The sequence below is a fragment of the Myotis brandtii genome, unplaced genomic scaffold (genome assembly GCF_000412655.1).
Source record: "Myotis brandtii unplaced genomic scaffold, ASM41265v1 scaffold38, whole genome shotgun sequence".
NCBI classification, from domain to species: Eukaryota; Metazoa; Chordata; class Mammalia; order Chiroptera; family Vespertilionidae; genus Myotis; species Myotis brandtii.
In genome coordinates, this window is record NW_005364596.1 from 6,390,822 (window position 1) to 6,418,729 (window position 27,908).

Genomic DNA, 27,908 nt, shown 5'->3' on the forward strand with positions numbered 1-27,908 from the left:
GTATATAATTAAAATTAAAATAATTATAATTTCTTAAGTAAACATTATTCTACTTTAAGTAAATAAATATTAACATAATTCTCTTTCTATGTCTTTTTACTCATATCAATGAGGGCTGGGATCTAATGTTATCTATATTTTTATCCTATTGCTCTTTGAAGTATGTGTTTATATCATAAAATCACAAAACATGAACAAAATTATTTTAATGTTACAATGGTATTTGTTGAATGAATGAGTTCAATGAAAATTCTTTAGAAAAAAATGCTTTGTGGAGAATTTCCTATGAATGGTTTCAATAATTCTTAAAAAACTGATTACTTGAAATGAAAGTTTATTTTTTGCCAATCTTTCCATAAATATGTTTGTTACAGATTGGACCAGTTTATCTCAGAAAAATGGAAATATAATTAATGACACCTGAAATTATTTTTTTCAGAGATGTATAGCTCAGATTCCCTGATCTGCTGCTGGAATTTGCTTTTTCTTGGATGTAGGGCCAAAAGGAATGGGCACAGTTGCCTCCCTGCTGCTGCCATGTTAAGCATGCTCACTTCACAGGCTCCTGCAGATGAAAGTGTAATTGTGTGGAAGGTGAATTGATTGCAATTAACCTCAGGACTTACCCTCAGGCTGGGGTATGCTACCTCCTTTTCTAGGAATGTGCCACCAGAGTCATAATACATAGCTGATGAATACATATATCATACAGGGAAACACATATATTATGGGACAAAGTACATAAATCATGTAGAAAAACATGCATTATACTGAGATGATCAAATTATAAATGAAGCACATAAATCATAAGATTACACTGTTGAATTGTATCAGGAAACATAAATTATATAGTGAAATCCCAGGGTCACTGGAGAGTTCACTGAATAATGAAATGAGTTCTTATAACTTAAGGAAAAGTGGAGTAACTCAGGGAAAAACCTATTGTGTATTATGTTAAATAATCCATTTAATCCAATTTTATCTCCTACACCTCTGTACCCAAAGAATCAAGGTTGTACAACATGAGGTAAGGGGGGTAATCAAACAACAAATGCAAAATTGGATGATGATGTGCTATAAGTACATTTAAATATATAAATTTTCAAATATAGTGAACATTTGTAGCCAAGTTTTTAAGTCAAAGTTGGAAGAGATGGTAGTTCTAACGTCAGCTGCAAATATCAGAAGGTTAAATAATGTCTTGAATCTCAAGGAGAAGATCTCCAAAATAGATAACGAGATTAAATTAAGATTGGCTTGCTCTGAATGTAGATAGCAATTAAAATTTGGATCGAGTCATTGCATTAAATAATGAAGAATAAAAACATTTGAACTGAAGAGCATTATGCTAAGCGAAATAAGCCAGTCAGAGAAAGATAAATATCACATGATCTCACTCATTCGTGGAATATAATGAGCAACATAAATTGATGAACAAAAACAGATTCAGAGACAGAGGAGCATCAATCAGACCATCAAACCTCAGAGGGAAGGTAGGGGAGGGTGGAGGTAAGGGGGAGAGATCAACCAAAGAACTTGTATGCATGCATATAAGCCTAACCAATGGACACGGACAACAGGGGGGTGAGGGCATGAGTGGGGGACGGACCGGGGGGGCAATGAGGGTATAAGGACACATATGTAATACTTTAATTAATAAATAAAATAGAAAAAGTATTTATATTATGCATATAGGAAGACTTTGCTTTCCTTTCTTTGGGAATTATTTTCTGCATTTAACTGTTTTTTCCTCCTTTATTTCTCTGTACCTTTGTTCACGCATGTATTAATAGATAAAAGAGAAGCAAAATGAAGAAGAGAATTCTTCAACTCAGTTTTGCTTTTTAAAGAAAAGTCACAAGCTGGAGAAGGCCACTCTGCAAGGTTTAAGAGAAGGTAGACTTTCACACACAATACAGAACAATGATACAAATCAGATCAATCTCACAAAGTTCCTCAATGCAATGCTCATCCACGTGAATTATGTTCTCACTAAAGCAAGAGCCTGGAATTCACATCCGTTCCCAGCTCTGGTGAGTTAGGGTTATGGTCAAAGCTTGGTGTACTGAGGGATTCCTTAGTCATAAACAAAGTGTTTGACCCACCACTCTATTCCTCAGGGCAATAGAGAGCCGGAGCTAACGGAATTTATACAGTGGAAATTGATAGTTTATTGCTGACCCCGGAGGGGCAGGGGCACTGACTCACATCCTATTTCTGGCTTTTCTTGGCATTTGTTACTGCAGATAAAGGTAGATTGTGTCAAGATGTGCTGCTGGTCCTAGAATACAATTGTGTCAAAATGCAAGTGCTAAATTTTATTTGAAGGGAAGCAATAAATTGGCACCCCCAAACAATCCCTGCCTTTCCTTAACGTCATATTTCAATTTCTCCTGTTCCTCATGTTTCGTGCTAGTTAACACACTTCTAAGGATGCTAAAAGGCATATATCCTGTTAGTCGTGCATAATTAATTATAGAAAAAACTGTAGAGCAAAAGTCACACAGAGCTCCTTTGTTTTAAGTGGCAAGTGAAATACAAAATAATAATAATAAAGATTTAATGCACGAAAAAGTTTAGTGTGTTGTTTGTAAATTTAGTTTTGCCTGCTAACTAGAACTGGTTTGTCCCCAAAGATTCCATAAATGGTTAAATCTGCTCAATATAAGTATAACCATTTTACTCTATGATCTATGTGTTTCATTAGTTGAGGTACACATTTTGCTATAATAAATGTGCTTCCGTAAATGATCTATGCATTTCTTTCTGAAATGTATGTGTTTCACCAGAAAAGGTATGTGTTCATCAACAATGAATAATGTTCCTAACGGCACCACATTATATTACTTGGCTGGTATCCGCACAGAATTACACATCCATTCCCTCATGACCATGAGCCCTGCACCGCAAGAAGACACACATCAGCCCTGTCACTCTCAGGTGTCGATGCACACGTGCCGAACGCTGCAGTCCTGGGAACCACAAATGAGAGTGGGGCAGGAGGTATTTTGCAGGTGGATATGTTTGGTAAATAAACAGGAAACCGGAGATTTTTTCTAGTCCTGTCCTTTTATAACCCAGAAGACAAAACAATAGTTAACACAGTTGAGATTTTATTGTTTATCATAGATGAACATCCTTCCACTTACTTCAATTAAAACAATCACTTGGAAAAAGGATGGACTTGTATAATTCTAAGTTTAACATTGAAAACCTTTTTTTGAAAACTTTTTTTAAAGCTATGTGACTTATTCATTAAAATCCCACCAATTTCCTGATTTCAGTGAATTGGCATCTAAAATGATAAAGTGAAATTATCTTTATAGATTGAACTTAATTACTTAAAAAGCTAAATACAGTGTATTCTTCTGTAAATAATGTTGTTGATAACTCATTGGTGAGGGGGTACATATTAGTTTACAATTCAAAGGAAAAAGAGGTTTTTTTAGGTTAATCAAACCATACAGTGATTTACTTCTCAACATATTAAAATTCAAACAAAGCAATTGAACAATTGAACCCATAACCAATTTTTGGGGCCTGTAAGCTATTTGAAGCAATAACTACAAATTATTAGATTATTTATAGAAATCATTCCCCCCCCAAGTGTATGAGTTTCTTATGTCTAACTGTCAATGTTTTGAAATGTGCCTGATTCTTGGAGAAGACCATTCATTTCAGAATAATAACCTCTCAATGGCTTTCTTCATTGTGACATAGAGCCTGTAACTCAATGGGCAGAATATTTGCTGATATTGTCATGAGCAGCTGAGATGAATTATAATCTCTTCACATAAATGTCTTAATTATGACAGAATCACTTATTTTTCACAGATTAAAACTAATGTTTTGTATATGAACTTTCCCATTTAAAAATCATTTATCAATAAACACCAAACACTTTTACATATGACATCAAATGATTCATTATACATTTTCCATTTAGTGACCTAACTTTCTCTCTACTTTACATTTATCAATGTAGTTATTTCTTTCATTTATACCTGCCTTTAACATTTTTTTATTTACTGCAATGACTAATACCTGATTTTTCTAGTACAATAGGAATTAAGAATTTTTATAGATTTTATCAGCTGGCAGCCATTCATATTATATTTGATATATTTATCTATACAGGCATATTATACATTAAATAAAGCAGGTCAAACTCAAAGCCCATGGACCACATGCCTCGTTTCTTTGGCCTGTGTTAGCCTTTGAGTTTGACATGCTTGCATTAAATAGTTCTGAAATAATTAATTTAATGCTTTTAGAGAACTATCAAAAGTTTTCTACAGCAGAATGTTTTGATGGTACTCTCATTTTCATTTTTTGAAGAACATAAATGCATGTGTGAATAAAGAAGGTTTTGGACAAGTGCATTCTTTCTGAAAAAATTAGCTCATCATTAAAATTGGTTTAATTCAGCCCATATGTAAAATTGCCTTAGCCACAAATATTTAGGGACACACACAAAACATTAAAGAAAAAAATTAGTTTAATTCATAGGGATCAGACATAGCCTTTTCTTTAATGCATGTTATATAAGTATTGTTTAGTGATTTTGTGAATTAAGTGTTAGTAATATTATAATACCTTTGATGGTATTTTGGATATCACTAGTGGATAAATTCTTTATGTTATCCTATAAGTTGTTGCTTAAAAAATAGAGGCAGGAAATTGTGCTATATATGTTGTAACAAATTCTCAGAAAGATTTTGAGTCTATATTGAATTTTCCTCTGACCAAGTTGGATCAATATTCTCAATTACATGTTTCATTTTACTTAGGAAGTCCTCATTGGGTTAAAATTGGTCATATGTGAATAGTTCATAAGTAATTCCTTGAGACCTAAAATGGTCTGAGTGATAAACATTTAACCAATTTGAATCCACTTTGCATGTGATTGAGTATTTAAGAAAAATCTCATTGGTAAAGATTCCTAAAGACCTGCACTGAAAGTATTCCATTTAGTGACTAATGAAAATAATCATATATATCTTCATACTTGCAAAATATTTTATTCATAGATTTCCTCCACCATACATATACATTACACATAGCTCTGAAATATATTTATAATGTTTAAAGGTTATTGAAAGAATATGGTAATTTTTTGTTTGTTTTGTTTTAGTCCAGATTCATTGTGATTAGTTTATTTCACTGGCACTGTGAGGACTGCGTAATGCCTGCTGAACCCAAATGTGTTCTGAATTGGTGCTTTCTGCAGAAAATCTAGCTTGGGCATTGTCTATAATCTGCATGTTTTCAGCTCCAATACCATGGTATCATTCCTGTGGGTTTTACTTACTTGAGGGCTATGCCAAAAACTTTGCTGCAAGAAAAAACAATCTCTAAACAATCTGAGGTGAAAAAAAAAATAACTTGCATATTAAATAAAACGACCATTTTTTAAGAATTTGTGCAGATGCTAATACATTTTAAAATAGCGTTAAAATCAGGTTATATTAGGCCGAACACACCTTAAATTGCTAAAGAGTTTCACAGTAACATTTTGGTCATCAGCTGCAGCCATTATCTGGGGATAAATCAATTTGCAAGCAGCTGTGGACAGCTATTTAAGTATAGAGAAGAGCAGCTTAACTGTAGAAGCATGTTTAAAGTTAAAAGGCCAGAGACCTGCTGACTACACATAAGGAATTTTTTTTAAGGAATGACCATAGCACAACATTGCTGGCTCCAAAAGCATCGAGCACTTTTGTTAATTCATCCTATATAATAGCTGATTTGATATGCTTTCTCTTCCAGCTTTCTTGTTAAGGATGATGCACATTATAGAAACTTGTCTTGTGTGGTTTTTTTTTTGTGTGTGTGTGTGTGTGTGTGGTTTTTTGCAAATAATTCTCTTTAGAGGTTCAGTAAGTGCTTCTGGCAATGGCAGAACTAGCGCTTTTATGGTCTTTTAATCTGTGAAGGAGATTGTCCTTGGTTTCTTTAAAAGGTCACTATCAGGTACAGAGTTTTCTTCAACTGTAAGCAGAATGGTGCTATACGAGATAGAGTCTTGCAGCAAATTAAAATAAAGCAGGTACACTCTTTGCCACAGATATAGTTATACATCCAATTATGGCGTGTTTTTTCTTTAATTTTTCTCACTTGACACAACAGTTTGTTTTCTAAGTTTGAGACCAAGATTTAGAAAGTTAAAAAAAATTGCTGAATTGAATTTTAAGTTTATATTGGTATATTTAGAAAATGGATGATGAACAGAGAGGAAAGAAAGGGGGTTTATACAAAAATTGCTTTCTGAATTAAGTCAAAAATTATATATACCAATTCAAGTGTGTATCAATTGTGGTTTATTTAATGGATTTACTTTTTACAATGTAGTGCATCCAATATAATAACCTCAAGTGCCTGAGACAAGGAACAAATATGGCTTATATCTTGTAAAGTGATGTAATCTAATGTGGACCAGTTATTGTTGTTGAAGTTGGAATAATGAATTCTGTCAGAGTGGGTAAGTGAATCATTGTCACTGAAGGCGTTACATTGCTATGGTTTGAGGCTTGTATTGGAAAAATTTTATCACTCAAGTAAAAATTGTATGTGAAATATCTGGCACATTATTAGTGTCCCACCCAAACTTTAAATGTGGTAGTTAAATTAATAGTAATTAAATATGCGTATAATTTTCTAGAAGGAAAAATTGCTTGTTTCTATGGGCTAAATATGCTTGCTGGAAATTGTGATTTAATTGATCCTAATGTTAAAATAAAAAAAAAATTCAGTATCGTAATAGCTTCAGCTTTCATACAGTTTGGTCCTATGTTACATTTTCAAAACTGTTAAGTTAAATTAATCTAAATTCTTAGTAGTCTGCATAAATGTTTTTGTGAGGACATGCCAGAATCTAAGAGAGACTGTTTCTAAATACTTTAAGTGTTAGGCAAAAATGAAGAGCACATAGAGTGATTTTTAAAAGTGTGAAAGTATTTTAGTTTCACACACATATACCTTTAGTTAATAAGACCAACAGGAACAGTGATGTCAATTTTTAATTATTGGTAAATAAGCACAATTCTTGGCTAAATGCTTTCCATTTAAACATACAGAAATACCTTTGATTCATACTGTGGTAAAATCCTGGACTCAAAAATCCTGAAAAACTTCCTGGGAAATACTTAACTTTATGTTAGTGGGGAATGGAAACTTTTCCAGTGAGGCTCCTATTCGCTATTTGTTTTTAAATGAAGAATATACATTAATAATAATAATCAATATCCATCGGCACCTCACCTATTGCCTGACACCTAGTCAGTGCTCAGAAAAACTCTGTGGTGCATGTTTAATCAACATACCTAGTCTACACATGAGGAAACTGAGTGAGAGAGCTAAATGACTTACCTACAACACATAAGTAGTATTTTGGGGAATGTTAGTTGCCCCCAATATCCATTCTACCCTCTCCTTTAAGTTTAAGTTAGGCATATGGTTTAAACCTCAGCTAGAAACCACATTTTTCCTCCTTTCTTGCAATTAGTTATAGCCATGATACTATGTTTTGGTCAATACTTTGCAGCTAACGTATGTTGTTTTCAACTTCTGAGTTTTATCTTTAAAGGGACTGGACCTTTCTTGGTCACATGTCGGAAAGCTGTGTGCTGAGTGTGACAAGGGCCGGAGAGCCTAACAGTGTCATACCACAAGGCCAGACCAGGACAGCTTACCCAGACGTTTCCATGAAAGAGGAGTAAGCTATCTAAACCTTCTGTTTATTCTCTCTCTTCTGCAATCCAACCAATGTAGTGTGAGACCCAAGTTTCAAAAATGAATCCATAGCCAAGCTCTTAAGCATTATAAGTGGGTCAATTGAAATTGTTACTTAGTAGGATTATCAAGCTCATTTTTGATTTAGGAATTTTTCCAGTTAGGAATTGATGTCATCTGAACTGTTGAATAAACTAGTTTTGACAAAAAAAGAATAAGTAGAAAAGACATATTTTTGGGAAAAAATATATACCCTACTATATTTCTTTTTTGAATTAAGATTCCCCATATATTCCACTTGGTAGAAATATGCAAAACATGGCAAACATAGATGCTCTGTTTCATCACCAGTAATTCATTCCTTTAACTTATATCTCTGGCTTACATTTATCTTCAAATCTTTCAGTACTGTCTCCTGATTGCAGGTCTCTGCTTGCTCTTGTATATATATTTTTTTCATGATTTTTGATATTTCAGAGTTCTTATGGTATTTATCTTGCTATTTAATCAGCATTAAACATCTTTAAGTCCTCATAGGACTCTAATAATTTATAAATCACTCCTTTACATATATTTAATTAGTCCACATTAATTGGTTACTAAAATTTTAAATTAGAACAAATGCACTTCAAAAAAGATATGCAAGGGTGGTTTAACATATCAAAATCAATCAATATAATCCATCACATCAATAGGCTGTAAAAGAAAAATCAGATGATCATATCAATAGATGTAGAAAAAAAAACAGTTGACAAAATCCAACACCCGTTCATAACAAAAACTCTCAGTAAACTAGGAATAAACAGGAACTTCCTCAATCTAGTATCTATAAAACCCTATAGCTAACATCATACTTCATAGTGAGAAACTCAAAGTTTTCCCTCCAAGATCAGGCAAAAGGCAAGGGTGTCACCTTTTCAACATTGTACAGGAAATTTTAGTTAATTCAATAAAATATGGAAAGTGAATAAAATAGATACAGATTGGAAGAGAAGATATAAACGTCTCTCTTCACAGATGACATGATTATTTAAATAGAAAATCTGAAAGGGTTGATTAAAAAAACTTCTAGAACTAATAAGTGATTACTGCAAGTTTGTAGGATATACCAGGTAAGGTTAATATATAAAAGTCAATTGCTTTCCTATGTACCAGAAAGGAAAAATTAGAATCTGAAATTAAAAACACAACACCATTTGTATTAGGATAAAAAAGAAACACTTCAATGTAAATCTAAAAAATTATGCACAAAATCTATCCAAAGAAAGCTACAAATCTGTGATGAAGAAAATCAGAGAATCACTACATAAATGGAGAGAGATCATTTCTTCCCAATTTGATCTATAGATTCAGTGCAATCCAATCAAAACCCCAATAAGTTACTTTGCCAATATTAAGAAAAACTGATTCTGAAGTTTATATGCCCTGGCTGGTGTGGCTCAGTTGGTTGGAGTGTTGCCATATACCAAAAGGTTGAGGGTTTGATCTTCCGTTAGGTGTGTACAGGAGGCAACAGATCAATGTTTCTCACATACCAAATGTTTCTCTCTCTCTCTCTGAAATCAATCAATCAATAAAAAATAAATTTTGTAAAAAGGAAAAAAACTTTGAATTTAGAATAGCCAACACATTGTCAAAAAGGACCAATAAGACTTCAAGACTAGACTTCAAGACTTAGCACAAAGTTACAGCAATCAAGACAACGTAGTACTGGTGAAAGAACAAATAGATCAATGGAACAGAAGAGAGAGCCCACAAATAGACCCATACAGATGTAGTTAATGGATCTGTGAGAAAGGTAATTTCATTAAAAAAGGATAGTTTTTTCAAAGAAAGGTGCTGGGACAATTGTATTGTCAAATCATTATTCATGAAAGAAAAAATTGATAAATTACATTTCATTAAAATAAAAGTCCGTTCTGTGAAAGACGCTGTTAAAGGAAGAGACAAGCCACAGATTGGGAGAATATATTTGAAAAACACATGTTTTATAAGGACGTGTGTATAAAATATATTCTTAAAACTCAACAACTGAATTAAAAAATGGGCAAAAGTTTTGAGTGGACACTTCACCAGAGAAGATATACAGATGGCAAATAAGTGTATGAGAAGGTGTTCCACATGATATGTCAGCAGGGAAATGTAGATTAAAACATCAGTAAGATACCAAAACATGCCTATTAGGATGGTTGAAATCCAAAACACTGACAACACCAAATGCTGGCTAGGATGTGGAGCAAAAGGAACTCTTATTCACTGGTGGTAGAAATGCAGAATGGTGCTGCCGCTTTGGAAGACTGGCAGCATTTTACAAAGCTAAAGATAGCCTTACTATGTAATCCAGCAACTGTGCTCCTTGGTGTTCACCCAACTTAGTTGAAAACTTCTGTCCACACAGAAACCTGAACATGAATGATTGCGGTAGCTTTATTTCATAAATGTCAAAATGTCCTTTCAGCATCTTTTTTTTAAATGTCTTTATTGATTAAGTTATTACATATGTGTCCTTATCCCCACATTACCCCCATCCCCCACGCATGCCCCCACCCCCCTGTTGTCTGAATCCATTGGTTAGGCTTATATGCATGCTTATAAGTCCTTTGGTTAATCTCTCCTCCTTATCCCCACCCTCCCCTACCTTCCTTCTGAGGTTTGATGGTCTGATCAATGCTTCTCTGTCTCTGGATCTGTTTTTGTTTATCGGTTTATGTTTTTCATTATATTCGACATCTTGAAATATAATATTATTCAGTGATAAAAAATGAACTACTAAGCCACAAAAATACATGGAGCCACCTTAAATGTACATTGCTAAGTGAAAAAAAAGCTACATACTCTAAAATTTCATATACATTACATTCTGAAAAAAGAAAGACAATAGAGACCATAAAAAGATTAGTGGTTACCAAAATTGGGTAGGAAGGCGAGGTTGAGAAATAAATAGGTGGAACACAGGAGAATCTTAGGACAGTGAGACTATTTTGTATATACTATAACCTGTATATATATAAAAGGCTAATATGCAAAGTGTCCCCTCGGGAGTTTGACTGGGAGACCAGGAGTTAGATCACTCACTATGATGTGCACTGACCACTAGGGGGCAGCGCAGAAGGAAGGAAGGCCCTGCCAGCATGCAGAAGACCCCAATTGGCTCTGATTGCCAGCCAGGCCTAGGGACCCTATCTGTACATGAATTTCGTGTACCAGGCCTCTAGTAGTATATACATGACATTATGCATTTGTCAAAGTCCATAGGACTGTATTACACAAAAAGTGAACCCTCATATAAACTATATACTTTAGTTAATAATGTATCAGTATTGGTTCATCAATAGTAAGACATGTACCACACTAATTCAAGATGTTAAAAAAGGAAATCTGACTATATGTAGAATCTGTGTACATTCTGATTGATTTTTTATAAGCCTAAAACTGCTCTAAAATATGCTATTTAAAAGAAAAATAGATAAAGGTATGTTTCTATTTTAAAAAGCTCAAAGAATATAAAAGTTGCATTATTTTAATTCAGAACTCATTAAAATGAAAAAAATATTACTGTATTGTTGAACTCTGCAGTACCCATTATCCCTTGATTTGTAATTTAAATTTTGTTTGGTAAAAGCAAACAATACTGATTTGTAGAGTGTTTGAAATATGCATATCTTTAAGACCTCTACAACTATTTCATAAATAATATTATTATACCTTTCTGCTGTAGGTGTACTTGATGCATCTTTATCTTTCTAAAGATTCTTGTTGCACTTTTACAAGTATTCTTTCATATTTTTGAATAGTGGTTACCGGGTACAAGAAATATTACTTAGATTGCTTTTCACAGGGGAGTGGCAAAGCATACTTCTTGACTTACGCTGCAATAATATGGACAGTGGCAGAAGGCATTTGGTTTCTAGTCAGTTGGTATGAATATAATTATTGAATCTCAGTCACGTAGCTTCATATATAGCTAATGTTAAGTCAGTTTGGCAAAAGCAATACTGATAAATAATTCTTAGTAATCCGTGGCACAACAATCGAATTTAATGCTAATAACTGAACTCTGCACAAACCAGCAAATACCATATCTCCATTTTTTACAATTCTGAGATTATCTAAGCATAAACATTTTAAAACTAAGTAGTGACAATTTTTAGAACTTATAGTATATATCTCCTTACCTCCTCTCCTTCTTTCAATGTCTTGCTCTCTTACATTTATATTTCTTTCTCATTACTACTTAATTTCATTCAATAAATGGTCCATAGGCTTCTGTGTGTATGAGTAAAGAGAAAGAAAAGGAACTATTATTCAAAATACCTATCACTTATAGATTTATTTCAATAGGACACTGTAGTTTTGTGTTTTTTTTGCCAAACAATGTATTTTAAAAATTACATGTCATGGTTTTCTTTACATGTACATCAGAAAATCAAGACAAGTTAAGTGCTACTGGCTAGGGTGTTAAAGTAGTTTGTTACTTTAAAAAAAAGTTGATATTGTAATTGTATTCATTAAAACAAGCTTCTGCTCCAACTCTAAGGTGTGATGATTATTACTATGTAAAATGATGTTTTACTGCTGTTTGTAATAGTTACAGTCTGGCTAACAGTTGGACAAGCGTGATATGGTATCCATATGATAGAACAGAACAAATCAACAGCATTTTTATTGACCAGCACCCCAGTTACCAGAAAAAGTTAATTGCTTTGTCCAAAGTGCCTGATTGCTTTCAGGGAAACATTTAAAACTCCAGGAAGAAGTAGACTGACTATCTATTACATATACGTGGCAGCTGCTTTCTAATTACCAAGGCCCTGTCCAAGCATTTTTACAATTTGAAGTAAAATTTATATACAGTGTAAACATAGGTCTTAGGGGCATAATTCAAGGAGGTTTTACAAACATATAAACCTCTGTGACTACCACTCCAATCAAGGTAGACATTTATATCGCCCAATTTACCAGTGTCCCATCTCATTTAATTTGCACCCTATCTCAGCGGTAACTACTGTTTTGTTTTCTGTTATCAAAGATAAGTTTTGCCTATTTTTGAACTTCTAAAAAATGTAATCAAACAGCATGCATTTTTGGAGCAGGGCTTCTTTTGTGCAACATAATTTTTTTTGAAATACATAAGTGGTTTTGTATATATCAGTAGTACTTTTCAATTGCTAAGTGATATTCCAACATATAAATGTATCACATTTTGTTTCTTATTATACTATGATAGATATTTGAATTTTTTCTAGTTTGCTGATATTATAAATAAGGCTCTTCTAAACATTCTTTGTAAGTCTTTTTGTGAATATATTTTTTTCACTTCTCTTGGGTAAGTTTTAGGAGTGGAATTTCTGGGTAATGTAGCAGGTTTATATTTATCTGTATAAGAAATCACCAGTTTCTATATTTCCAGCATCAATGACTGAGAGTTCCAATTATGCTGTATTCTCAACAACATTAAGTTTGTCAGTCTATTTTCATATTAGCTAATCTAATGAGTGTGGGATACTATTTCATTTTGGTTTTAACTAAAAATAACTATGATGTTGAGCATATTTCCCATGTACTGATGCCCACTCATATATCTTCTTTTTAGAAATATGTTCAAGATCAATTTTCTATTTTTTAATTGGTAGTTTGCCTTTATTTTTGTGATTTGTAGAATTTTCTTATATAGTTTAGACACAAGTTTCTTGTATGGTTTGTAATTTGAAAATTATTTTATTTTTTTTGTAATAGTGAATTTTATAAGCACAGGCTTTAATTTTAATAAAGTCCATCTTATCAGTTTTTTTATATTTTATGGTAAGATTTTTTATTCTATTTAAGAAATATCTGCCTATGCAAAAATCACAAACATATTCTCCTATTAGTTTTAGCTTTTATATCTAGTCCTATGATACCTTGAATTAATTTTTGTGTATAGGTGATGATGTAGTAGGTGTTGATGTTCATTATTTTTAATATGTATAAATCTATTGTTTTTATCACCATTTGTTGAAAAGACTTTTCTTTCCTCATTGAATTGCCTTGGAGCTTATATTTGTGGACCCCATTCTATATCCATAAATCTAGTCTGTTCTCTACATTTAATTCTGTGATCCAGTTTTATGTCTTCATAATCCTATATAATAAAGAGCTAATATGCTTATTAGACCAAACAGCAGAACGACCATCCAGAGACCTTCTGGACGACGTGCCGTGCAGACGACCTTCAAAGCCAGGGCTGCGAGGGCCGAGCCCCTTGCACAAATTTCATGCTTGGGCCTCTAGTAGTATCATGTTGCTTGATAACTGTAGCTTTATAATAAGGCTTGAAATGGCCGGTGTATGAACTATAACTTTATTCTTCTTTTCAAGATTTACCTGGCTATTCTAGAACCTTTGCATTTCCATGTGAATTTTAGAAATAAATGGTCAATTTACACATGTAAACACACATACACAAACAAACTAATTTTTGGAATTTTGATGGAAGTTGCCTTCAATCTACCAATCAATTTGGAGAAAATATCTTAACAAAATTAAGTTTTCCAATCACAATAATGATATATCTTTCTATTTATTTAGGTCTCATAACATTTCTTTTCATAACATTTTTATATCTATCTTTTGATTCAATTCTAAATTAAAATTTAGTATTTAACTTCCCAAATACAATTGATTTTTAATACTAATCTTGTACTTCCAAACCTGCAAAATCTACTTTTTTGTTTTAGCAGTATTGTTGTATGTTTTCTTACATTTACAACAAAGATAATATACAATGATTTCTGTAGTAATAACATTGTACATGAATAAAGAAAAGTTTAACTTTTGATTTAAATGTTTATGACTTTTATTTTGTTTTCTTACCCTATTACACTGTGAAGACCTCCATGTTGAATTGGAAATGGTAAAAGCAAAAACTCTGGCCTTGATTTTGTGGAAATGTGTTTTTCAGGTTACTTCTTTGGTCCATGTTATTTATTAGCACAGGTCTTAATTGCCAAATATTTTAGGTTTTCTAAATATATTGTTGCCATTTGTTTATAATTTAATAACATTTTGGAAAGAGGACATATTCTGTAATATTTCAAAGTGTTAAAATTTATTGATGCTTATTTTTTTGAGCCAACACATGATCTATCACTTAAAACATTCCATTTGCACTGAAAAATATGTGTATTCTATAATTACTGATTGCAATGTTTCAAAATATCAATTAGGTCATGTTGTTGGTAGTATTGTTCAAATATTCAATATTATCAACAATTACACTTCCTTATTCTATTAATTTAAAAGATAGGAGTGTTAAATACTCCAACTGTCTTTGTGTATTGGTGCATTTCTCCATTTAGTTCTGTCATTATTTTCCTTCATGTGTTTTTAAGCACTGTTTTTAAGTTCATGCACTGTTAGAAATATGCAGTCTTTCTCAGATTGACATGTAAAAATGTTTCTTGTCCACCTGTAGTAATACTTCTGTACCTAAAGTATTTTATATTGTATTAACAAAGCAATCCTATTTTTCTTGTGCTTATTAACTGTATGGTAAATCTGTTTACAACACTTTACTTCCAACTTATTTTATATTTGAATTTAAGTGTTTCTTTTTAAATAAAAAAATACAGTTGGGTCTTTTAAAAAATCCACTCTCTCTGTCTTGCACTTTAATTGTAGAATATAGTCCATTTACACTTATTATAATTATTTGTCTGTTTGTACTTAAGTATATCTTTTTGTTATTATTTTTCTAGTTGTTCATCTGATTTTTTTTTAATTCCTCACTTTTTATCTTTAATTTTGTTTAATAAAATGTTTTCAGGACTTTCTTTGATTAAGCTATTGTGGTTTATCTTTGTGCTACCATTTTACATTTACCCTGGGAATTGAAACTCTAATTCAGGGGTCCTCAAACTATGGCCCGCGGGCCACATGCAAATACAAATATTGTATTTGTTCTCATTTTGTTTTTTTTTTACTTCAAAATAAGATATGTGCAGTGTGCATAGGAATTTGTTTATAGTTTTTTTTTAATTATAGTCCGGCCCTCCAATGGTCTGAGGGACAGTGAACTGGCCCCCTGTTTAAAAAGTTTGAGGACCCCTACTCTAACTTAATACAGTATTCTCAGTGGTAAGAATAATTTACTATATTTCACTATATACCAATTTATATTATGCATTATAATTTCATCCTTTGACTATCACATGTCTATATATATTACTAATATCAAAATACAATGTTATAAATTTTACTTTAAAAAATCAGTGTCTTTTAATGGAATTAAATGTAAAATGATAATTCTATCTAATAAAGAGCTAATATGCAAATGGTCATCATGCCCTCACACCCTAACTCAGTAATGGCTCTCAACACTGACACTCAACACTGGGGAGAGAGGAATGGGGACCAGCCAGGTACAAATAAGCTTACTAGAGAGGAATGGGGACCAGCAAGGCACAAATAAGCTCACTAGAGAGGAATGGGGACCAGCAAGGCTGTGGCCCGGGAGAGGGATAAGCCGCACGCCCCTCAGTCCAGGGCACCAATGGCTGTGCCTGAACCTGTAGCCCGGGAGAGGGACAAGCCACCTGCTCCGAAGTCCCAGGCGCCAGCCGCTGCAGCTGCAACCCAGGCGAAGTCACCCGCCCATGGTCCCCTGCAGCAGCGGCCGGCCCGGGTGAAGCTGACCTGGGTCCTGGGTGCCTGCAGCTGGCCAGAGGGAGAGAAGCCCAGGTCCCAGGTGCCTGCAACAGGCCAGAGGAGGGAATCCTGGGTCCTGGATGTGGGGCAAGGCAGAGGCGGTTAGGGGCGATCAGGCCAGTAGGGGAGCAGTTAGGGGCGATCAGGCAGGAAGGCAGAGGTGGTTATGGGTAATCAGGCAGGCAGAGGTGGTTAGGGGCAATCAGGCAGGCAGGCAGAGGGGTTAGGAGTGATCAGGCAGGCAGGCAGGTGAGCAGTTAGGAGCCAGCATTGACCACCAGGGAGCAGACACTCAACTCAGGAGCTGTCCCATGATGTTCAGTGCTCTCCCACAGGGGGAGCGCTGCTCAGCCAGAAGCCGGGCTCATGGCTGGCGAGTGCAGCGGCGGTGGTGGGATCCTCTCCCGCCTCCACAGCAGCACTAAGGATGTCAGACAGCTGGCAGTTGGACATCCCCCGAGGGGTCCCAGACTGTGAGAGGGTGCAGGTCGGGCTGAGGGACCCTCCCCCGCCCTGCCCCCAGTGCATGAATCTCGTGCACCGGGCCTCTAGTAGACAATATTTGCCATAACTATCTAACACTGCTTTTGTAGTTTGACAGAAGCAACACAAGATGTTTAAACAACTGAGCATGGCTATGTTGCAATAAACTTTATTTGAAAAAACAGGTGGCATGCCTGTGGGGTGTGGTTTGCTCACCCCTTATTGTAAATAGTGTGCAGTTGTATGATGGTGGGCAGTTAGATTACTGGCAAATATTTTTGTCCTGTCACTCTTTGTTTCTTATTTATTTTGATGGCTCTATATCAGTTTTGAACTTAGTTCTAGGTGTTTTTTTCTGGCACCTACACTATGGACTTTCCAGACTTCTATTGAATAGTCCAATAGCTTAGCAAGGTCTCGGGCTGGTTATAACTTTTGGTGTCACCATTCATCAATCAACCTAACATCAAATGATTATTTCTAGGCATTGCAGAGACTTATCCTGTGCATACCTAGGCCAGCCTTTAGCCAGAGCCCATGTTTTGAATCCCCATTAGCAGGAGAGTGAATACTAGAGCAAGATAGCTGGCCCTCAGCAAAGAAGGATCCCAGTCTGCACGACATACACCTGGAATGCTTGTCCAAAATTCAGGTTTCTGTACCTGCCCAGATCTTATGTAGAGTATAGGTGGAGCATCCTTGGGAAAAGTGCTGTATAAACAGCATCCATATGTAAAGTCTATATTAAACCAACATGTACTAGAACAGCATCCTTTGCCAACACAACAATTTCGATAGCCTCTTATGTTTATTAAAACAAGTCTTCTCTTTGGAAAGTTGTGGCAGATGTGGCAAGTGTGAAAACTTAACCTGATATTAAAAAAACATAATTTTCCAACTGACTTCATATACATTATTTCATGAAAGGAGCTTATGCTCTACCATTAACGTTGAGAAATCTCATTTCATGTCTGTAGCTTTAATACACACATAATAAATGTCTCTTGAAAATAAACTGAATGTGGAATGCTATATGTTTGGGAAAATGATTTCTCATGTTCAGATTTGCTTTTTTCCCATATTTACAAAGTAAACCATCTGAAGACTGACATCATTCTCCATTCAACTTTTATTATGTAGACAATTAATCAATTGCATCATATTTAATGAATATTTAATTATATTTTGTCAAGTTATATTTTATAAATATTTCCTCCTGATTGGATTAAAAGTCCAATATTATTTTTAGTCTACACTCCTATATTCATGCTTCCTAAGAGAACTTCTATTCCTGGGTGGAGTGGGGGAATCGGGGAGGAGAAAGAATTGAAACCCAGCTCTTAATTTGTTCCATGTCTGGACCCTTCTGGCATCCTGGCATACGATGTCAGAGGCTTCTTAACCTAAACTGTACTATGAATATAATAAATGAACACATTCAGCTCTATTACTTGTGAAGCATACAGATGACTGCAAAAAACTGTTTTTAAAATAAACCTTGTCAAAATAGGGAAGTGCCTACCCAGGCACTTCTCTACCCTTATCTAAGAAAGAGGGACGGTGGCTCTGTGCCAGGAAGATTTTCTACAAGGAAAACCTCATGTAATTAACATCACTCTGGCCCTTTAACTTTTAACATGCTTCCCCAATTAAACTTTCAAGGCCTTGAACTACAATATCTGGCCGCAGCTGCTAGAAATTGATTTATCCCGGAAGATCATTGGGGCTTCTGACCTCTCTGTGAGAGCATTTTATTTACCTTTTTGGATATTTGTCTCCTTTTTGCCCTACAGGGAGGGTGAGAAAGGAATGATGTAAATATTTGCATATTCTAAGAGGACTTTCACTATTTCAGTCTCCCTTTTTTAGACACTAAATAATAGCATTGCCTCATTCTGTAAGTATAAGACTGTAGCTATTTAATGTTATAAGCACTTGCAAAAGCATGTATAATGCAGAGAAAATTTAGCGTTAGCTGATCCTCTAAATATCAGAAGAGCATGTGGTGGGTGTGTTGCTTATCATGCTAAGACCTTTTATTTCAGTCCAAGTCCTCACGTAAATCACTACTATGACTATTATTGTGATCGTTGCTGCATTTCTACAATTATCAGTTTCACCAACTAACAGGTAGAAAATGATCAGATAAAATTCTGTTTTGAAAGGCGCTAAATTTTCAGAGATCGTCACCTTGGCACCAGGACCTGCAGGGCCCTTTTCATTGTCACGTTCTTTCCCCCCTTTCCTATGCCAGGGTTTGTAAGAGAACGTGTCTGCTTTGCTAAGGAGTTGAAAACTAGTCTCTGCTGGCTTGGCTCCGCTGAAGAGCACCTCCCTGCACAGGGCGCCTCGTGTTTACACGGGAGACTCGCCTTTGTGAGATGCCGCCTCCTCCGTGTCCTGGAGCGCAGTGGCCCGTGGGACCCGAGCCCTCTCGGGGGCTGCCTTTGCCAGCGCTGCATTTTTGCCTCTGTCCTTTCCCTGCCTCGGTCCCAGAGGTTGTAACCAACCACAGGTGCTACAAACTCTAAATTGGAACGGGATGTTGGATTCAAAAAGCTCATGATAATGACACAGCTGTTTTAAATTGTGGTTAAGTGGCCGAAAACTGCCAAGAAACCCCACCCACATTCATTAGTGTCTAACCGGGAAGGACGTGTATACAGAGATTATGAGGTTTCATGTGAATCCCCCAAGCCATAAAGCAGACTTTCCTAATTGTCAGCTGGACTGTGCAGTGCTTGTTTAAAATAATTAGAGTGCAGCAGCAGCTTCAGCAGCAACCCTCTTTTTTTTTTTTTTTAAACCTCAGTGCAGGTTTTTATATCAGATACTATCAGCTTCCTGCTCATTTTGACACTATCATTCTGCCAGTCGGGGAAATGGGGAAGAGGAAAGAAAAGAATTATCCTTAATGTACACAAATAATGCAGCCCCAAAGTCGGGAAGATCAGCCCCATGTGTGAGACTGATGGAAGCGATTCAGCAAACAAATCTAAACCGGGAAAGAAAAAAAATGTGATTCTCTTTCTCTTTTTTTTTTTTTTTCAAGGGTGATAGCCCCATGTGTGAGACTGATGGAAGCGATTCAGCAAACAAATCTAAACCGGGAAAGAAAAAAAATGTGATTCTCTTTCTCTCTTTTTTTTTTTCAAGAGGGATAGCTGAAATCTTTCTTAATTACCGCTTATTCCAATGACAGAATTGTAATTTATCATTTAGTTGTAATTTGACATATGTTCACACCTTTGCCATTTCCAATTTCCTCCTTCATTCTAATTGTCTGCTTCACTCGCCTGTCATGCACTCCTCTTGGGATTAATTCGAGCTGTCTGTCTGCACCGGGCTACCAGCACACTTGGGGCTGCCGAGAGCGTGACAGTGTCAATGTGCACACAGTTTATCTAAGGCATTACCCAGCCATCACACCCCTGGATTCCTCTTCCCTCACTGTTTACTGTTTATTCCACTTTGCATTTGTGACTTTCCCGTGTTTTATTAGACTCTAATTATGCTCTTGGCTGTCAGCTGTAGAGAGAGAAAACATTACATTAATTACTGTGGCGGGGGAGGTGCTGGGGATTGGTAATGAATGGACCAGTAGATGTCTCTCTCTGTCTCTAAGATCCATGCATGATTTAAATTCTTCTTCCACTTTGGTTTGAATCCTTGATAGATGCCTATACTTGAACAGAAACATGCAAACGTTCAAGCTAATGTAGCTCTTATATGCCAAACCATTTTCTCCACGTCTCATCTAAGACTACGTAAAAAGAAAGCTTCGTTTTCAAATAACCATGGATTTTCAAAGGTTAATTGTTTAATCCATGGAGGTGTCAAAACAAGCACAAGGGTTAGTGGTGATGGTGCGGAGCATATCCAGCGATCCCTGATGCAGTTCAGCTTTTAGGCGGTAGATATTTTTTTGTCCATTGGAAACCCTTAATTTCTCTTTCTAAGGCCATTTTGGCCCATTAAAATCCAGCAATAATTATACGTTAGATATTTTTTTTTGCCTTCTTAAGAAAAAAAATCTCATTGCTTCCAGACTACCCTAAGCCATAATAATACAAGTTTTCTGCTCCCCTGATGAATAGATTTTCACTGTAGTTGAAACTTCCTGGTAATGCGAAGCGGAGGCAATATATCCTCCCTGCACCCATTTAGTCCATTAGGATGGACGGTAATTCCTTGAATTAGTTACATCATTCCCCCATTGGCCTGAAAGAATGAATGTGACTCCCTTAAGTATCTAATTATCTAGGAGATGGACTTATATTTTGTTTTCTTGTCTTAGTATTTCCTCAGTCATGCTTCAGGTAATTGTGGGGTTGGGGATATTCTGTAGCTTAGATTTCTTTCTTTCTTTTATAGTCCCATCAATTAAAGTTCTGCTAATCATGTTTTTTTTTTAAACTTGCCTCATAGCTTTCATTCTATATATCATAAATATTGTATAATATGAGTGTATGGTCATTATTTCACCTAGTCTCAGCTTATGCAATACCTGTAGTTCTACAAATATACACATTAAGTCATATCATTAGAGTTTTATGACAAGCTAATCAAACATGGGTGAAGAAACAGTCTATGAAATATATCTTAAGGCAAAAATTAGGAAATATTGTTCAGACTTTTAAAAAATGTTTCAAATAACAGATGAAAATTTCTGGCTAAACTAACTTAACTATGTATAGTATATGCTTAAACAAGTATCTAAGAACATTAACATCTTGTCTTTTTTTTAAAGCAACATTTTGATGTTTCATTTTTATACTTCCACTCTCACTCTAACTAGGGTAAGTCAATTCTAAAATATTAAAGTCTAAATTGAATTTTTTAATGCCATGCAGATAGAATGTAGCAAATTATAATAAAATTTTCAGCAACTAGAATTTTCTAGTAGATGGTATTTTTAACTAAATATATTTAAGGAGGAAAAGCCCCAAAATAAGGGAATAGGAATGAGAGGATGAAGAAAGACTAGAAGAGGAACAACTCAGAGAACAAGTGCAATTTAAAGGCAAAAAAAAAAAATCATTCAGTTAGATAGCACACAATATTAAACTAAACAACTAAGTGATATTTGAAATTACTTTGAATAACTTTTTTATCACTACACATGCACTCTTTATTTGATAGGAATGCTTTATCATTATCATTATTTTTTTTAATGAAAATAGTGCAGCAGCCCTGGCCACTGTGGGTGAGTTGGTTGAGCATTGACCCATGCACCAAGAGGATATCAGGGCAAATGCAGGGTTGCAGGCTCGATCCACATTGGGGGGCAGGCATTGCAGGAGGCAGCCAATCGATGTTCTTGTCTCGTCAATGTTTCTCTCTCTCCCTCTCTCTTCCTCTCTTTCTAAAATCAATAAAAACATATTTTAAAAAAGAAAAGAAAATAGTACAAAACTTATAGTCACACACCTATATCACTGCAGCACATTTTCAACTGGCTTCTCTTCAAGTGTGGAACCCCTCTAGTGCCTGCTTCTGATCCCCTGATAAACCAAGCTCAAATATTCTTTTATTTATTGGCGCCCTTCTTCAAAACCCCTTTGCTGGCTTTCAAGGTCATCCATAATTGAATCTTGTTCTAAATATGCATACCTATTTTCCACTACTCCAGCATGAGAACATGTCACTCTCATTATTGATAGATTGACTAGTTTATTCATTTATTCACATGTTTGTTCAACAGGTGATAATACTGTGTAGAAAGCAGTGAACAGGTAGAAACAGTTTCTACTTTGAGGTGACTAGCTTGTTCTTTGCACTGATTGCCTAATAGTGATTATTTCAGTCTCTGTGCTGTTGCTCGTATTCTAAAATTTTCCCCATTGCAGGCATTCCTGCCCGCTCTGCATGTCTCCTCTATTCCTGAAAGTACAGATCAATTCTGATCTTCCTAATGAAACTGTTCTCACACTGTGCCAGAAAATTCAATTCTTAATTACATGTTATTTTACATAGTTTTAAGTGTTGTTGTTTTTTCAACTTGACTGAGACAAGTCCCATTTCTTCTTTATCCTCCAGTGATTAAAGCCGTGTTTCTTAAGTATATGTGTATCCCAATGATATGAAGAGTTCTTTAATAATCCATGCATTCCAAATTCCAGTGCCTAAGGTGTTAGAACACTGGCTGCATTTGTTTAAAAACCATCACAAGAGAATCTCATGCACTCTCCTGGCTAGGAGTCGCCACCCAACCAACATTGGACACAGCACATATTGATTAACATTGTAAAGGGCTTTGGGGTATCTGTATGAAAGATGATAACATGTGTGCAATGTCCTATATCATTGCCTTTTATTTTTATTTAAAATTTTGGATAAAGTTGACTACAGATGACTTTAAAAGTGTATTAAGTGATGAGAGGAAAATTACAAAGAAATTTATGATTACTTTATACAAAATACATTTTCCTGAAAGCTAAGTTATGCAATTAAAGAGTAAAAGGGGATAAATAATATAGCTAGGAAGTAAGTATCTTCATTTTAAAATGTCTTTATTAAATAAAAATATGAAGGTACTTCATGGAAAATATGAGATGGAGGAAAGAGTTATTTCTTAATGTCTTATAGTTGAAAGACTGCCTAGCAGAATATGTGGACTTATTCTGATTGATTGTGGTTGAAGTAATTTGGTGTACTTTGCAAAGTGAAGTTACAGGCATTTGAAATCATGACTAAGTGGCCAAATAAGCAATTCAATAACCCATTAAGAAGGTATTGGTAAGGTGCCTGCTCCTTTGAATGGGTGTGACTGTGGAAAGGGAACTTTAATGTATATCAACCTAAAATATTGTGACAGAACATTAGGAGAGCTTACATGAAAACTACAAGACCTAACTATAAATAGGATTTTAGGATCCTGCTGGTATAAAAAAATTTTTTAACTTGAAATGCATGTTGTCTTTCATTAATTTCAGTGTTTTCGGGACATAGGGGAGAGGATGTTACTGTGCATCTCCTTTCTCTCATCTGTGTTTAGTGGGGAAAAGAAGGAGACTATTTAGACATACAAAGAGAAAAAAACAACAATACAAAAATTTTGGTTATGCTACATTAGCTTACTGCAGATCAACACTCTCAGCCAAAAAAAAAAGTATAACATTTCAGCAAAAATTTTAAAATGCAATTTGTTTGAAGCCATCAAACATTAGCCAGAAGTTGAGAGGCAATTATCCTAAAGAGAAGGGACATTAACTGAGGTAGCTCTCATGATTTTAGATTTTAAAAAACAAACAAAACTGAGCCAATGTATCAGTATCAGACGTCACCACCTGCCCCTACTGCCAGCAATATGCAGAGAAAACTAAAAAAGCTATTGGGGCAAAATAGATTTTTCTAATATGGAAACATGAAATTTTATAAGGAATGTAGAGAAGAGATATGGAAAGAAATAATGTGATTTAATCTGAATTGTGAATGCATAAAAATAATAATAATGTAATTTGGAGAAAAAATATAGAATTAATACAGGGATAGGAAAAAGTAGGTTTACAGTTGTAATACAAATAAATAATATAATAATTAATAAATAATAAACTGTATTTTATGTATTCCCAACTGTAAGCCTACTTCTGCCCACCCTTGTATATGCAACATGACAATAAACAATAGAAAAGGCCAAAGGTAGATAAAGGAAGTCCTAAGATTCTCTAGAAAGTAACAAATAACTAATGTACATAAGAGCCTAATAGTCTCAAGGATGTACGTTATAATTTCAACAAAATTATTTAAAGAATAGTAAAAGAATGCATAGTGTGCATAGTGTTAAAACCGAATGATAAAAAATTCATAACTATCAATTAACAAAAAAGTGAAAGAATGAATAACAAGTAGAAAAAAGAGAAAACAAATAAGATGTTAGAAACCCGCCCCCCCCCCCCAACATATCAGATAAAACAACCAATGTAAATGTAATGAATACGTTTAAAAAGTTTTGGAAAATCAGACTCTGCAGGCTGAAACTGGCTTGCTGCCTTTTTTTAAATAGATAAGTTTTATTAGAACCCATTCACATTAATTCAGTTATATATTCTCTGTGGCTGCTTTTGGACTGCAATAGCAGAGTTGAGTAACTATGACATACACTGGGCGTGGACCACAAAGTCTAAAATTTTCACTCTTGACCTTTTGCAGAAAACGTTTTCCTACCCCTGCTCTAAAAGAAAGACTGCCAAACTAGACTTAAGAAAAAGAAATCATAGCACCTAGTGCTATAAATAAATAAATAAAATATAAATGTCAATATAAATGTAAATATAGTGTATGTTATTCAAATATACATGAACAAGAAGATTGAGAGTAAAAAAAAGGAAAAAAAAGACATATCTGGTTTGCAAATGCAAACCAGAAGAAAGCTGAAGTTATATAAATATTAGATAAAATAGACCTTATGATAAAAAAACATTACTTGAGATAAAGAAGGATATTTCATAATAACAAAGAAGGAAAAACTCAAAGAAGAAATAGTTCCAAATTTCTGTGCACCTAATTGTATATCTTAATATATATAAAGCCCAAACTGATAGAATCAAAAGGGAGACTTTATAAATATTCATTTTAACACTTCCATCATTAACTGACAAAATAAACATTTCTATCAGTAAGAAAGGAAGAATTAAACCACACAAATACATGCCATCTAATTAATGCTTTTATCTATCTATTATCTATCTATCTATCTATCTATCCATCCACCATCTATTTGCCTATTTTTCTAATTAATTTGCAACCACAAACAACACATTGCTTTTAAGTGCATATGGGAAATTTAGGAAAATTTATAGTAGAGTGTATAATAAAAGCAAATCTTAAATAGCAAAGAATCAAAATCATACAAAATGTGTTCTTCCTATAGTAGAATTAATTTATAAAACACAAACAGATAATATGAGTATCATCAAATGTTTTAAAATTGAGCAACAAATTGGCATATATCATGGACCAAAAAAAATAAAACTGTAAATTGGAAAATAGTATGATTAATAATTAAAATATGACCTATTAAAACTATAGGAAGCAGTTAAAATATATTTAATGAAAATATATTGCATATGTTTTCCTATTACAACAAAATGATTATATTATTAAAGAAAAAATCCAGAATTAATATTCTAAAATCATTCATCTCAGGATGTTATCAAACAGCAGATTAAATACAGAGGTAGTAGAAAGAAGGAAAAATGACAATAATAGTGGAAATTAATAATGTAGAAGAAAAACAATGCATAAAAGATGAAGAATGTCCCAGTTGGGTCTATGAAAATATCAATAAAGCTGATAAACTTGTTTAGCCTAATCAAGAGTATGTGGGGAGAACAAATTAGCCTGTCAGAAATGAAAAAAAGGGATGACACTAAGACACTAAGTACAGATATTAAAATGATAAGAAGAATAAGTCGAAAACAAGTTTTCAAAAAATATAGAAAATTTAGATGAAATTGACAGTCTTCCCCTTAAAAAAACAAAACAAAAACACAACCCTAACAATATACCAAAACTGACATAAGACAAATGAAAAAAAAATAAAATCAGTGATCCTATAGTTATTAAATTAGTTAGATCTCTAAATAAGAACCTTATTCCAAGAAAAGCTATAGACTGTATTTGGTTCATAGTGAATTCTGCAAATTATTTAGAAATAGTAACATAATTGTATATAAACTAACTATTTCAGAAAAAAGGCAGAGAGAGCGATTTCAAAGTTGTCTTATAAGGTCAATATTCTTTTCTTACAAGAATGGGAAAAGATTCCAAGTTCTCTTAAGTCCTTAAAAAATCCAGTGATGTATAGGGGAAAAAATCATAACCCAGTTGGATTTTTTTCTGAATGCAAAGTTTAGTAGAGAATTGTTCATCGATGCGATGCATCCCATTAACAAACTATAGGAGAAAAAACATATGATTATCTCAAAAGATGCAGAAAAGGACAGCTATCACAAAAACTATTTGTAAACTAGAAATGGAAGATATTCTCCTTTACATAAAGGGTACCTACAAAAAATTACTTATAGTAAAATTTCCACCTGAAATCAAGAATAGAATAAATATTCCCACTACCACCACTTCAATTCAAATGAGTATGTAGTCAAGATTGTAGCCAGCGCAACATAACGTGAAAGACAGTGATATAAGATTCAAAAATGAAGAAACAAAAATGGATTTTCCAGATTATATAGTATGCATGTAGAGAATCTCAAAGAATCTCTTGGAATTAATATCTAAATTTAAGATAGCCTTTGGATATAAATCGAGTAACAAAATCAATTGTATTTCTACATTCCAACCACAAACATCTATAAAAATGTTATAGCATCAAATAATATTGCAATAGCATCAAATAATATTGAATACGGAATATTAAATTTCACAAAAATTGTACAAAAATGTTACACAGAAAAATAGAAAATATTTTTGAGATATTAAAGAAAGTGTTAATATCAGGAAGGAGAGCTTATATTTATAAATGAAAATATCAATTTTCTCCAAATTGATGCATAGGTTAAATGTAATACCAATGAAAATTACAGAAGTTTTATTTTGTAGAAATCCATAAGATTCTAAAAATCTATATTTGAGTGCAAATAGCCAAAATAACCAAGACAAGCTTAGAGTGGTGCAAATTTTAAGACTTACAGTACTAGATTGTAAGAATTGTTATTAAGCTACAGTAATTAAGATAATGTGGAATATGGGTGGAAATATAGACAAAGAGGCCACTGACATAGACTAGGTAGTTCAAAAACAGAGCAAAACATATAAAGCTACTTGACTCATAACACCAGAGTGTTTTAGAGCAATGGGAAAAAGATTGTCTATTGCAGTGGTTCTCAACCTTCCTAATGCCACGACCCTTTAATACAGTTCCTCATGTTGTGGTGACCCCCAATTTCATTGTTACAAATTGAACATGATTAAAGCATAGTGATTAATCACAAAAACAATATGTAATTATATATGTGTTTTCCGATGGTCTTAGGCGACCCCTGTGAAAG